Source organism: Scyliorhinus torazame, chromosome 8, assembly GCF_047496885.1.
Source record: "Scyliorhinus torazame isolate Kashiwa2021f chromosome 8, sScyTor2.1, whole genome shotgun sequence".
Taxonomy (NCBI): Eukaryota; Metazoa; Chordata; class Chondrichthyes; order Carcharhiniformes; family Scyliorhinidae; genus Scyliorhinus; species Scyliorhinus torazame.
The window spans coordinates 171,906,107-171,920,844 of NC_092714.1; positions in this window are offsets into that span (position 1 = coordinate 171,906,107).

The window sequence follows — 14,738 nt, forward strand, 5'->3', positions numbered from 1 at the left end:
CATGGCGTGGGGGTTCAGGGGCCGGCCGCGCAACAAAGTAGGCCCGGGGGGGGAGAGGCCGGTCCGCCGATTGGTGGGCCCCGATCACGGGCCCGACCCCATCGGAGGCCCCCCCCTGGGGACGGAGCCCCCCTCACCTCTCCCCTCCCCCCACAGGCCGCCCCCTGACTTTTCGCGCAGAGTTCCTGCTGGCAGCGACCAGGGGTGAACGGCGCCGGCGGGATTCTGCTTTTTCCACGCGGCCGCTCGGCCCATGCGGGCCGGAGAATCGGTGGCCTGGCCGCTGACAGCAGCCCGCGATGGGCACTGCGCCAAGCTAGCTGGCGCAAATGGCGCCGATTCTCAGCACCTCGGAGAATCGCGCGCCGGCGTCAGGGCAGCCTGGCACGGCATGGGGCTGGGAGAATCGCGCCCCCTGTGTTTTCTGATATTGTTCATTTCCTGTTCACCAGGCTGTCTGATATTGGTAACCTGAACAATCTTCCCTTCTAATTTGTCATTATCAACACCTCTTCAAGACTCCTCTGCCTTTGCAGATTATACTGCCATTCCACTCCAAACTGCTTGAATGCATATTCACCACCATAATCTGTGCCCATTTTCCAGCAACTCCACGTTTGAACCCCTCCATCAGCATTCTGCTGTCAGCACTGACCGTCACAAGAAACATTCTAAATGATTGTTATCACAGTAAGTTTATAAGATATCGGAACAGAATTATGTAATTCAGACCATCGAGTCTGCCCCGCCATCCTATCATGGCTGATATGTTCCTTATCTGTAACCTTCAATGCTAAGGACCAAGAGCTGGATTGCGAAATCAGCCAGAGCATCTCCTCCCTAGAACACATAACCTCAGAGCGGGAGTAGGAAATTTAGCCTCCCGTGTATAACACCCTCAATGGGATCATGCCTGATCCCATCCTGGCCTCAACTCCACTGTCCTGCCCGTTCTCCATAACCCTTCAACCCATTACCAATTGAAAATCTGTCTAACTCCTCCTTAAATTTACTCACTGTCCCTGCATCCACCGCACTCTGGGGTAGCAAATTCCACAGATTCACAACCCTTTGGGAGAAGTAGTTTCTCCTCAAATCTGTTTTAAATTTGCGACCTCTTATTCTAAGATTATGAACTCTCGCTTTAGAATGCTCCACCAGAGGAAGGCAACCGCTCCACGTTTACTTTATCCATATCTTTTAGCATCTTGTATACCTCGATTTGATCTCCTTCATTCTCCCGAGAGTATAGGCCTAAACTGTTCAATCTCCCCTCATACGACAACCCCTCGGGCGGGATTCTCCCTTACCCGGCGGGGCGGGGTGGGGGGTCCCGGCGCGAGGGAGTGTCATCAACCACTCCGGCGTCGGGCCGCCCCAAAGGTGCGGAATCCTCCGCACCTTCAGGGGTTAGGCCCGCCCCGGAGTGGTTTGCCCCCCCCGCAGCCGGCTGGCGGGAAAGGGGCTTGGCACCACGCCAACCGGCGCCAAAGCGCCTCCGCCAGCCGGCGCCAGTTGGCGCATGCGCGGGAGCACCAGCGTGTGCTGGCGTCATCCCCACGCATGCACAGAGGGCTTTGTTTCCGCACCGGGAATGGCGGACAGCTACAGCCGCCGGTGCGGAAGAATAGAGTGCCTCCACGGCACAGGCCCGCCCGCGTATAGGTGGGCCCCGTTTGCGGGCCAGGCCACTGTGGGGGCACCTCCCAGGGCCAGATCCCCCTCCGCACCCACCCCCCCAAGAACCCCGGAGGCTGCCCGCACCGCCAGGTCCCGCCGGTAAGGACCTACTCCAATTTACGCCGGCGGGACTGGCACAAAACGGGCGGGACTTCGGCCCATCGCGGGCTGGAGAATTCGGGCAGCCCCGGGGCCCATTGAGTCGTGCCGGTCCCCGCCATTCTCCGAGGCGGGCGGCGCGATTCACGCCAGGGCGATTTTTTGGGGGCCGGAGAATTCGGAGGACGGCGGCGGCAGGATTCACACCGACCCCCGGCGATTCTCCGACCCGGCGGAGGGTTGGAGAATCCCGCCCCTCATCTCTGGAATCAATCTAGTGAACCTCCTCTGAACTGCCTCCAATGCCACTACACCTTTCCCCAAATAAAGGGACCAAAACTGTGCACAATACTCTAGGTGCGGTCTTACCAATGCCTTGTATAGTTGCAACAACACTTTCTCACATTTATACCATATTCCTTTTGCTATAAATGCCAACATTCCATTTGCTTTCCTTATTACCTGCTGCACCTGCAGGCTCGTTTCATGTGACTCATGCACAGGGACACCCAGATCCCTCTGCACTGGAGCACCCTGAAATCTCTCCCCAGGGGCTGGTTTAGCACAGGGCTAAATCGCTGGCTTTGAAAGCAGACCAAGGCAGGCCAGCAGCACGGTTCAATTCCCGTACCAGCCTCCCCGAACAGGCACCGGAATGTGACGACTAGGGGCTTTTCACAGTAACTTCATTGAAGCCTACTTGTGACAATAAGCAATTTTAATTTTTTCATTTCATTTAGATAATAAGTTGCCTTTCCATTTTTTCCACCAAAATGCATGACCTCACACTTATCCACGTTAAACTCCGTCTGCCACATTTTGGCCCACTCTCCTAACCTATCTGTATCCATTTGTAAAGTTCTTATTTCCTCGTTGTAACTTCCTGTCCCGCATATTTTTGTGTCACCTGCGAATTTGGCTATAGAACCTTCTATCCCTGTATCCAAGTCGTAAATATATACATAGATACATAAAAGATAGGCGAAGGAGGAGGTCTTTTGGCCCTTCGAGCCTGCTCCACCATTCATCACGATCATGGCTGATCATCTAACTCAATAGCCTAATCCTGCTTTCTCCACATAGCCTTTGATCCCATTCTCCTCAAGTGCTATATCCAGCCGCCTCTTGAATATATTCAATGTTTTAGCATCAACTACTTCCTGTGGTAATGAATTCCACAGGCTCACCACTCTTTGTGTGAAGAAATGTCTCCTTATTTCTATCGAAATGGTTTACCCTGAATCCTCAGACTGTAACCCCTGGTTCTGGACACACCCATCATTGGTAACAGCTTCCCTGCATCTACCCTGTCTAGTCCTGTTAGAATTTTATAAGTCTCTATGAGATCCCCCCCCCCCCCCTCATTCTTCTGATCTCCAGCAAGAACAATCCCAACCTAGTCAATCTCTCCTCATATGACAGTCCCGCCATCCCTGGAATCAGTCTGGTAAACCTTCGCTGCACTCTCTCGAGAGCAAGAACATCCTTCCTCAGAGAAGGAGACCAAAACGGCACACAATCCTCCAAGTGTGGCTCATCAAGGCCCTGTACAATTGCAGCAACACATCCCTGCTTCTATACTTGAAACCTCTCGCAATGAAGGCCAACATACTATTAACCTTCTTTACCGCCTGCTCCACATGCATGCTTACCTTCAGTGAATGGTGCACAAGGACACCCAGGTCCCGCTGCATACTCCCCTCTCCCAATTTACAATCATTCAGGTAGTAATCTGCCTTCCTGTTTTTGCTCCCAAAGTGAATAACCTCACACTTGTCCAAATTATACTGCAGATTATAGATTGTATTTACAATATCGATTGTAAATAGCTGGGGCCCAAGAACCAAACATTGTAGCACCCCACTAGTTACATCTTGCCATTCAGAAAAAGACCCATGTGTCCTGGCTCTCTGCCTCCTGTCAGTCAGCTAGTCTTCTACCCAAGCGAATAAATTACCCATAATCCCACGTGATCTTGACAAATATAAATTTCTTTACCCGTCAGTCTGGCCTCAATAAAAGTCGAGATGGATTTGCAGGTACAGCATTAGTTATTTTATTTGACTTGCAAGTCTGATTCATTTCACACAGGCACAGGACACAGAACTAGTCTCCTCGACCCCTGGAGAACGAATGAAGAAGGAGACAAAGGGATTTCTGCAAATACCTTCAAATGGCATCAAATTTCACATACACGATTCCCATAGGTCATCCTATACCCCTCCTGACCTGGCCATACATCCTGATTGGCTCACTTCTCATCCCTTCCTCTGGCCTCCTATTACCCAGCATCCTTTTCTCCTCCTTATCTGGACACCCCGGCCCCTTGCTTTGCCATGCGTTCTGAAATCCTTTGTCTGTGAACTAACAGAATCAGATCGGCCTATGTTTACATTACAGTAACTAATATCTCTAAAGTAACTATTTTATATCACATTCGTTAATCTCACCTTGTGAATAAACCTTCTGTACGGCACCTTATCAAACGCCTTCCGGAAGTCCAGATATACCACACCTACAGGATTCCCATTATCCACTTTGCGTGTTACACCTTCGAAGAACTCTAACAAATTAGTCAAACATGATTTGTCCTTCATAAAACCATGCTGACTCTGATGGATAGCGCTTTGGCTTTCCAAATGTCCTGATATTACGTCCTTGATAACTGATTCTAACAATTTTCCGACAACAGATGTTAAACTAACTGGTCTGTAATTCCCACATTCTGTCTCCCTCCCTTTTTGAATAAGGGCGTTCTGTTAACATTTTTCGGGATCCTCGATCCAGGTCACAGAGAACAGTGTCAATGCCCCTAACTATACTATCCCCAATTACGGCTACATTTCTTTTCTCCCCCGCCCCACTTGAATGGCTCCCTGTACCATGGTGCTGTGGTCAGGTTGCTCATCCTCCCTGCAGTCCCTGTTCCCGGCCACACGGGGAGCAAGAATCTCAAACCTGTTAGACAGGGAAAAGGACTGAGGCTCCTGCAATGCTACCTCCTGGATCCCTCTACCTGCCTCACTTGCACCCACACCCTCCTGTCCCTGACCACTGGCCAAATTTAAGTTATGATGTGGCGATGCCGGCGTTGGACTGGGGTGGACACAGTAAGAGGTCTTACAACACCAGGTTAAAGTCCAACAGGTTTGTTTCGAATCACTTGCTATCGGAGCACAGCTCCTTCATCAGGTGAATCTGAGGAATTCACCTGAGGAAGGAGCAGTGCTCCCAAAGCTAGTGATTCAAAACAAACCTGTTGGACTTTAACCTGATGTTGTAAAAAATTAAGTTAGTTATTCTAAGGGGTGTGAGTGCCTCCTGGAACACAGGGCGGGATTCTGTGATCCTGTGTTGACGCCGTCGAGAAATGAGATGGCGTCAACACAGCCTCAGGATCACATCCGGTGGCGGCTTTGAGGGAGTAGGTCGCACATTTGGTGGCTCCCGTTTCGGTCGGACTTTTGGACCTTTTTCCCTGACTTTTTTGCGCTTTTGAGCGCGGAACTGGAAAGCAATAGTGCTCAGGCACAGGACCCATACAGAATTGTATGGACCTAGGAAGCCGGAGGGACCGTAAACAGCAGAAGACGTGGTCGAGTAAGGGCACAGTGGAGGCTGTGAGAGAGACCAGCATGGCTGGTGTTCAGAGCAAGGACAGCCCAGCCCACAATGGAGCAGCTGCTGCACACTTGGAGCCGCTTCAGAAGTCGATTGATCAGATGGGAAAAAGGCTGGATGATCAGGCTGAGAAGCTCCAGCAGTTGGAGAAGTCAGTGGAGGACCAGGCTGACATTCAAACGGTGGCGGATGTGGAGATTCGGAGGCTGAGGGACCAGCAAAAAGTTCTTCTGGAAAGGCTGAAGGACCTGGAGAACAGATCTCGCCAGCAGAACGTGAGAATTGTGGGCCTCCCGGAGGGGGCAGAGGGACTAGATGCTGCCGCATATGTAGAGGGTATGTTTCAGAAGTTGCTGGGGAACAAGGTGTTCCTGCGCCCGCCGGTGGTGGACGGGGCACACAGAGTGCAGGTGAGGCAGCCGCGGCGAGGGGCTCCCCCACGAGCGATGGTGGTACGCTTTCACAGGTACCTGGACAAGGAGCGGGTGCTACAATGGGCCAAGAGCACGCACAGCTGTACTTGGGACAATACCACCCTGCGTGTGTACCAAGATTTGAGCGCTGAGGTGGCCAGGAGGAGGGGAGGCTACAGGCAGGTGAAGGAGATACTGTATAAAAACAAGGTGAAATTCAGGCTGCTTTTTCCGGTGCGACTGTGGGTTACGTATGAGGGTCAGCACCACTGTTTCGAGGAACCCGAAGAGGCGATGGACTTCATTAAGAAGCAAGGGCTGGCCCTGAGCTGAGGACGTTTGGACTCATGTTAGAGCTGTTAAGTATATGTGGTGTCTCTCCTGTTTTGGGATGTATCTTTTTTTTTTTTTTGTGTGCTCTTTGCGTGGTTTACCTGAATGTTTCCTGTTTGGGCTCTTTGCTTAGTTGGAGTTTGGCTGGGGGGGGAATTAATAAAGAAAACAGTTAAAAAGGTTGGGTTAAAATGGATGCTTCGGAGGAAATTTGTGCAATTTTTTTCTGTGTCTGTATGGGAAGGACTGAAGAGGGCCTGTTATTTCTTATCTCTCTTTTTTTCTTGTTTAACTTGAATTGTGCTATTGTGGGGGTTGTTTATGACTTGTATAGAGTGTTTGCTTAAGTAGGGCTGATCTGGCGAAGTGGTGTGGAGGGGTCGGGGAGGGGTGACTGGGAACAATGGGTGGGAGACGGGCTGGAGCCGAGGCTGGGAGCCCCAGGCTAGCTGAGTGGGGCAAGTCAATGGGAGCCGAGGTGGGGGGTGTCCATATAGTTAGATTAGGGCAGGGGTTAGGTGATAGGAGGGTGTTGTTAGGGGGGTGAGGGGGGGGGAGTTGTTCTGCTGACTGGAATGGAAACTGGGCATGGTAACAGTGAGGAGGTCATGGGTGGAGCCGGCCAGGAGGCGGGCCAGATGAAGCGCGACAGGTGGCTGGAGGCTGGCCAAGGAAAGGGGATGGCTGATCGGCAAAGCGGGGGGGGAGGGGGGCGAAGTGCCCCCAACCAGGCTGGTCACTTGGAACCTTAGAGGGTTAAACGGGCCAGTGAAGAGGGCGCGTGTGTTTGCGCATCTGCGGGTTCTGAAGGCGGACATAGTCTTGTTGCAGGAGACACAACTGAAAGTGGCAGATCAGGTTAGGTTAAGGAAGGGCTGGGTCAGTCAGGTCTTTCATTCGGGGCTTGATACTAAGATGAGGGGGGTTGCGATCCTGATTAATAAAAGGGATACAATTTGAGGCGGAGGGCACAGTCGTGGATGGGGGTGGCAGGTTCGTTATGGTGAGGGGTAAACTCAAAGGGGTGAGAGTAGTCCTGGTCAGTGTGTATGCCCCTAATTGGGACAATGTGGATTTTATTAGGAGGATGCTAGGGAAGATCCCCGACTTGGATTTGTGTGAGTTGTTCATGGGCGGGGACTTTAATACGGTCCTGAACCCGAGCCTGGACCGGTCATGCTCAAGAACGGGCAGGTTGCCAGCGATGGCAAAGGAACTGAGAGGGTTCATGGAGCAAATGGGAGGAGCCGATCCATGGAGATTTAGCCGGCCGACGGCGAGGGAATTCTCGTTTTACTCCCACGTCCACAAGGTGTATTCCCGAATTGACTACTTTGTTGTGAGTAGGGACCTGCTGGCCGGAATGATGGGGGCAAAATATTCGGCAATTGCCATATCGGACCATGCTCCGCACTGGGTAGACCTGCAGTTTTGTAAGGACAGCTTTCAGCGCCCATCATGGAGGCTGGAAGTTGGATTACTCGCGGACGAGGCGGTGTGCAAGAGGCTGAGGAAATACATGCAGAATTACCCGCAGGTGAACGATACTGGAGAGGTCTCGGCAGCGATGCTCTGGGAGGCACTGAAGGCAGTGGTGAGAGGGGAGCTGACTTCAATCCGGGCGTACAGGGACAGGACAGACAGGGCATAGACGGACCGACTGATTAAGGAAATTCTACGGATGGACAGGAGTTACGCGGAATCCCCGAAGCCAGAGTTACTCAGGAAACGACAGAGGCTGCAGGCCGAATTTGGGGTGCTGACTACAGGCAAGGCTGTAGAGCAGCTTGGAAAGGTAAAAGGCGCGATTTATGAGCATGCGGAGGATGCCAGTAGAATGCTTGTGCAGCAACTGAGGAAGCGGGAAGCGGCGAGGGAAATAGGGAGGGTAGTTGGTGTTGCTAACCTTTGGTTGATTCAATTGGCTCTGTTTTATAACTTTTGCTCTAGAGTCGCCAGATATCTTTATGATACCGCCATGAGGTTCAAGTTCAAGCAATGATCAATAACTTAATACACCAATTAGTAAGATTCAAATCAAAGCACATTTATTATACACAGTAAATCGCTACTCTTGCATAAACTCTACTTTCTAAGCTATTTCTATCACTAACAGGCCAATACTTAGCTTCGGACTGGCCCACCAGGCCAGGGGAACAAATGGCCTTTCGTTCGGGTTTTGAGTCTGCGGGATTCAAAAGCTGGTATGGACCGGTAGCTAGGAGCGCCTATCTCGTAGCGAGCGTTGACTGGAAACTTACATTCTTGGAGGCCGCCGGACAGGTCACTGTCAAGGGTTGCTTCGCGTTGCTGAGTGACCCTGTCAAGAAGGAAAATTTGAACTTGGGGGCTTTACTTTATAGTCCCCAGGGGCTTCCCGTCTTTCTGGGTGGCCCCTGTACCTGGTTTCAAGTGATTGGACTTAATTCCAATCGCTTGGTTCGATTTCTCCAATACTGGAGCTGTTCCCTACTCGTTCGGCGGTCTTTAAGTGTCCGTTAACCTCTTTTGTGTTGGCTCCTGCTGGCGCCGAGGAGTCTGGCTTGGCCTTGTTTACCTCAAATGTTTCAATTGTTCACGCGGATCGCTCATTACTATGTAGATGGCTGCTACATTACTATGCAGATGGCTGCTTGTATCGATGCTGTCTGGGCTTTTGCAGAGTCTAATACACAGCAAACTTGCACCTGCTAGTTTTTGCCTGTGTTGGCTGAATTTCCCTTCAGCCTTTGCTGTTCCCCATTTTAAGTCGGGAAGTGGCCAACCCAGGTGGCTACAGTGGATGGGGAAGGTAATCTAGTGGGTGATCCAGCAGGGCTGAACAAGGTCTTCAGGGACTTTTATAGGAAGCTGTGCACTTCGGAACCACCCGGGAGACCGGGGGGGGGGGGGGGGGGGGGATGAGGCGATTCTTGGACGTTCCCAAGAGTGGGGAGGGGGTTGGTGGATGGACTGGGGGCCCTGGTCAGGATCGAAGAGGTATTGGGGGGCCTGAAGGTCATGCAGTCGGGTAAAGCCCCGGGGCCGGACGGGTATCTGGTGGAGTTTTACAAAAAATCTGCCAAGATAGTAGGGCCGGTGCTGGTCAGGGTCTTTAACGAGGCAAGAGACAGAGGGAGTTTACCCCCGACGATGTCGCAGGCCACCATCTCACTCATTCTGAAACGGGAAAAGGACCCGGAGGCCTGTGGGTCATACAGGCCGGTCTCTTTGATCAACGCAGACGCCAAGTTACTGGGCAAGATTTTGGCGAGTAGAATTGAGGACCGTGTGCCGGATGTAATTGTGGAGACCAAACCGGGTTTGTAAAGGGGAGGTAGCTGGTGGCCAACCTAAGAAGGCTGCTCAACGTGATTATGATGCCCCCGGAGAGTAGGGAGATAGAGATAGTCGTAGCGATGGATGCTGAAAAGGCTTTTGACTGGGTCGAGTGGGACTGCCTGTGGGAGGTACTAGGACGATTCGGGTTCGGGGCGGGGTTCATCGACTGGATTAGGCTATTGTATCAGGCCCCGGAGGCGAGTGTAAGGACGAACAGGATGACATCGGACTACTTCAGACTGCACCGTGGGACAAGACAGGGCTGCCCTCTCTCCCCACTGCTGTTTGCGCTGGCCATAGAGCCGCTGGCAATTGCACTGAGAGCTTCTAGGGGCTGGAAAGGGCTGGTCCGGGGGTCAGTGGAACATAGAGTCTCGTTATACGTGGATGATCTGCTGTTATATGTGTCGGACCCAATGATGGGGATGGACAGTATTATGGCAACCCTGAGGGAATTTGGCCGGTTCTCCGGATACAAACTGAACATGGCTAAGAGCGAGTTGTTTGCAATTCAGGCGAGGGAGCAGGAGAGTAGGCTGGTGGGGGAGAGTTTCCGATATTTGGGGATTCAGGTGGCACGGGACTGTGGCAGGTTGCACAAGCTCAAACTGTCCCGACTGGTGGAATGAGTGAGGGAGGAGGTCCGGAGGTGGGATGTGCTCCCGCTGTCATTGGCGGGGAGGGTGCAGACTGTTAAGATGACGATTCTCCCGTGGATCTTGTTTGTTTTTCAGTGTCTCCCCATCTTTATCCCGCGGTCCTTCTTTAAGAGGCTGAATAAAATTATTCCGGGATTTGTACGGGCAGGGAAGTCCCCGCGGGTGAAGAGCGTGATGCTTGAAAGGAACAGAGGAGAAGGGGGCTGGCGTTGCCGAACTTCAGCAACTATTACTGGGCGGCCAACATAGTGATGATAAGGAAATGGATGGTGGTTGCGGGGTCGGTTTGGGAGCGGATGGAGGCTGCTTCGTGCAGGGACACTAGCTTAGCAGCCCTGGTCACGGCGCCTCTGCCGCTTTCGCCGGCACGGTCTTCCACCAGCCCCATAGTGGTGGCGGCTCTTCGGATCTGGGGCCAGTGGAGGAGGCATGTAGGGGAGGTAAGAGCATCGGTGTGGACCACAATCTGCGGCAACCACTGATTTGCCCCAGGGAAAATGAACGGGGGGTATCGACTGTGGAGGAGGGCAGGGATTATGAGGATGGGGGATCTGTTCCTGGAAGGGAGCTTTTCGAGCCTGAGGGCGCTGGAGGAGAAGTTTGGGCTGGCGAGAGGAAACGACTTTAGATACTTGCAGGTGAGGGATTTTGTACGCAGACTGGTGCCGTCCTTCCCATGTCTCCCGCCGAAGGGGAGGCAGGACAGGGTAGTTTCTAGGGGAGACGTGGGAGAGGGTAGAGTTTCAGACGTCTACAAGGAGCTAATGAGAGCTGAGGATACGCAGACCGAGGACCTGAAGCTTAAGTGGGAGGAGGAGCTCGGGGGGAGCTGGAGGACAGCAGTGGGAAGAGAGGGCAGAATCCTTGAGCAGAGTAAACACGACCACAACATGCGCCAGGCTCATCCTGATGCAGTTTAAGGTCGTGCACCGGGCCCACATGACGGTGGCCCGGATGAGTAAATTCTTCGGGCTGGAGGACAAGTGTGCTAGGTGCGCCGGAGGGGCCGGCTAACCATGTACACATGTTCTGGTCGTGCCCTAAACTCAGCGGGTATTGGCAGGGATTCGCAGATGTCATGTCCCGGGTATTGAAAACTGGGGTGGTAATGAGCCCTGAGGTGGCAATCTTTGTGGTTTCGGAGGATCCGGGAGTCCAGGAAGAGAGGGAAGCCGACGTTCTGGCCTTTGCTTCCCTGGTAGCCCGGTGACGAATACTGTTAGCTTGGAGGGACTCAAAGCCCCCGAGGGCTGAGGTAGAGCTATGGCGAGCTTTCTTGGCCTAGAGAAAGTCAAGTTCGCCTTGAGAGGTTCGCTACTAGGGTTCGCCCGAAGGTGGCAGCCATTTATTGACTTCTTCGCAGAGAAGTAAGCGTCAGCAGGAGGGTGGGGGGGAGGGGGGGAGGGAGGGGGGGGGATGCTAAGGTAGAGTAGAGTAGAGTTGGGGGATATTGAGGCAGGTCCGTACGTGAACAGAGCCCTGGTTTGCATTATGTTTCATGTGGAATTTGTGTCTTGACTTCCTTTTTTGTTTGTACTGTACAATGTCATTTTTCTATATGCCTAAAATACCTCAATAAAATTGTTTGTTAAAAAAAAACACAGCCTCAGGATCAGCAATTCTGGCCCCTACAGGGGGACAGCATGGCACTGGAGCGATCCACGCTGATCCTGGCATAAACTGGGCGTCGCGGGGTCCACGCATGCGCAGTGACACTGGCGTCAACACGCACATGCGCAGAGGCTCCCTTCGCTGCGCTGGCCCCGACGCAACATGGCGCAGGGCGACAGGGGCCGGAGCGGAAGAATGGAGGCCCCCATCCAGAGAGGCCGGCCTGCCGATTGGTGGGCCCCGATTGCGGGCCAGGCCACATAGGCGGCCCCCCCGGGGTCGGATCCCGTGATTCGAAACAAACCTGTTGGACTTTAACCTGATAGTGTAAAAAATTAAGTTAGTTATTCTAAGGGGTGTGACTGCCTCCTGGAACACAGGGCGGGATTCTGTGATCCTGAGGCTGTGTTTTTTTTTAACAAACAATTTTATTGAGGTATTTTAGGCATATAGAAAAATGACATTGTACAGTACACGCTGTTCACGCCGTCGGAAACGCGCTCAACATGGCCTCAGGATCAGCAATTCTGGCCCCTACAGGGGGCCAGCACGGCACTGGAGTGATGCACGCCACTCCAGCTGCTGATCCTGGCGTGAACTGGGCGTCGCGGGGTCCGCGCATACTCAGTGGCACCGGCGCCAATGCACGCATGCGCAGTGGCTCCCTTCGCCGCGCCGGCCCCGACGCAACATAGCATAGGGCTACAGGGGCCGGCGTGGAAGAAAGGAAGCCCCCAGCCAGAGAGGCCGGCCTGCCGACCGGTGGGCCCCGATCGCGGGCCAGGCCACATCAGAGGCGCCCCCGGGGTCAGACCCCGTGATTCGAAACAAACCTGTTGGACTTTAACCTGGTGTTGTAAAAATTTAAGTTAGTTATTCCCCCCAAAAACGCAAATCCTGCCCCCCTCTCACTGATGTCTTTGTAACTTCCAATCTTCCACTGAAGTAATGCCTGTGGAGTCACTGCACATGTGCCAAAGACTCAGTTCCCATTAATAGTGAGGGTGTGCCTGCTGTAACCATCTATGAACATGATCTTGTGGAATTCATGCTGCGGACCATTCACACGCGTGTACTGGTACAGCTCATCGTCGGAAGGAGTCACCCTGTAACCCTGTCAGGACTGCCAGGCCTGAGCCCTGGCACGCTGTCCTCCAGCATGTCCCATCCGCCTTGGACCAGGCTCCATCTGGGGAACCACACCTGAGGATGGATATATGAGACTTGGAGAAGTCGTAGTGCAGTCCACCGGCTCTCTTGCCAAAGAATAACAGCAAATATACAAAAGTAACATTGGAGTGTAACTCTGCTACAATGTGCTTACTCCTATCATTGTTAGCGAATATTCCAATAGAAACACAAGGCGCACGATTCTCTGGCCTCAGTTCACTCGAGCGAGAGCGCGACGAGGCCGGTGAATAGCGGGAGAAGCCAAAAATGAGAACCATGCTGGGCATCAAATAGTTTGTAATGCAACTGGCTTCCTCTCTCAGGTGCAATTGGCATCCCACCATAGTGTGGCACTTAAGCCCTATTTCCATACAATTGACAGGAGCCATCACTTATCCAATGCCCTCTGATGATTCAGCGACCTCCCCAACAAGTGGTCACACTGGCCCCGATTAGTACTCCTTTTTAAAAATGTGAATCTGGGTGGAAGGGCTTCTGAGGGGACCTGTGGAGGGGAGTAACCACCTTCACTGACAGGTTAAGAGCTCAAGGGGCACTCGACTGGGGTGGTCCTTCAAGAGAAGGAGGGGTCGGCGTAGGGGGAGTGGGTCTGCTGGGATGGCAACCGTGCGTGTCTCCGCCATGTCAGCTCCTGGATCTTGTGAACCCATTCCGGGGGCAACCCTTGATTCTGCCCCACCGATCCCACATAACCTCCACCGACTGCCGAAGCCTCTGGCCATGGGCTGTGGGCGATTGTCAAATTGGCTATCATGGTTAAGTGAGCACTTAACACATCCAAGTGGGTTCCAGTGGGTGGGCGGGTAATGAAGCACGTGGGAGCCATTGCCTAGCATCCCAATGAGACATGATGCCTTGACAGTATACCTGAGCACTGCGGGAGGCAACACCACACACGCAGGTGCCGAGATCCGAACCCCAGGGTATGGGTCCTAGCATCAGGGACATGTCCACGGCCAGAGGGGGGGGGAGTGCAATGGTGAGGGACCAGCACCTGGTCCAGGTAAAGTTATGTGCGGGTGTTAGGGGTACAGGGTCTGGGAACTGTTGAGGGGGTCCACTGCAGTCTAGTGAGCGTGGGCAGGGCATGGGATGCCGGGTGTGAGGGAGGGGTGGAGGGGGGACATCCAAGGGGAATGGAGTGTCCAGGGGTGGGAGCCACTACTGTTTGTCAGTCTAATATCCTCTCCCAATTCCTTAGAGATATTGAACGCTATGTACTGCATTTTGGAGCCCGCAGAACAGGTTCTAGTGTTGCTGCTGGTAGGACAGGCAGCCAGACGCCAGAGACAACAGCAGCAGCCGTATCTGCAGATGCTCAAGGTCGTGTCCACATGCTGGACACCGCCCCATACTCTAAGGACCCGGCTGTCCATCAAGTCACCGTGGGACCCAAATGGGGTGACCCGCGAAGGCCCAGGGTGCACAAGCAATGCTGGTTGTTCGAACAAATGACGGACAGTCTGTGTTGCAGGAGGTTCCGCCTCAATAAGGAGACGGTAGGCTGCAGTGCCCCAGCAATGCGTGGGTGAGGTCAACTTGGATGGGACTGGAAGATCCATGGAAGGAGCGGTTGGAAAATTCATATCATACTTACAGACACTTTCCCCATAGCATGTTTCTCACCGATGGGTGCGGCAGCCATTTAACTTGATGTCTACTTCAGTGGGATCGTAATATCCTGTCAGCCGGGAGGGGCTGTCAGATCCTGGCCTTCCTTTCCAAATAATTAGAATCATTTGGCACAGGCCGTGGATTTCTGAGTTGTCACATTTAGGAAATGGCCCAGAAACTAATTTATTTGAGATGA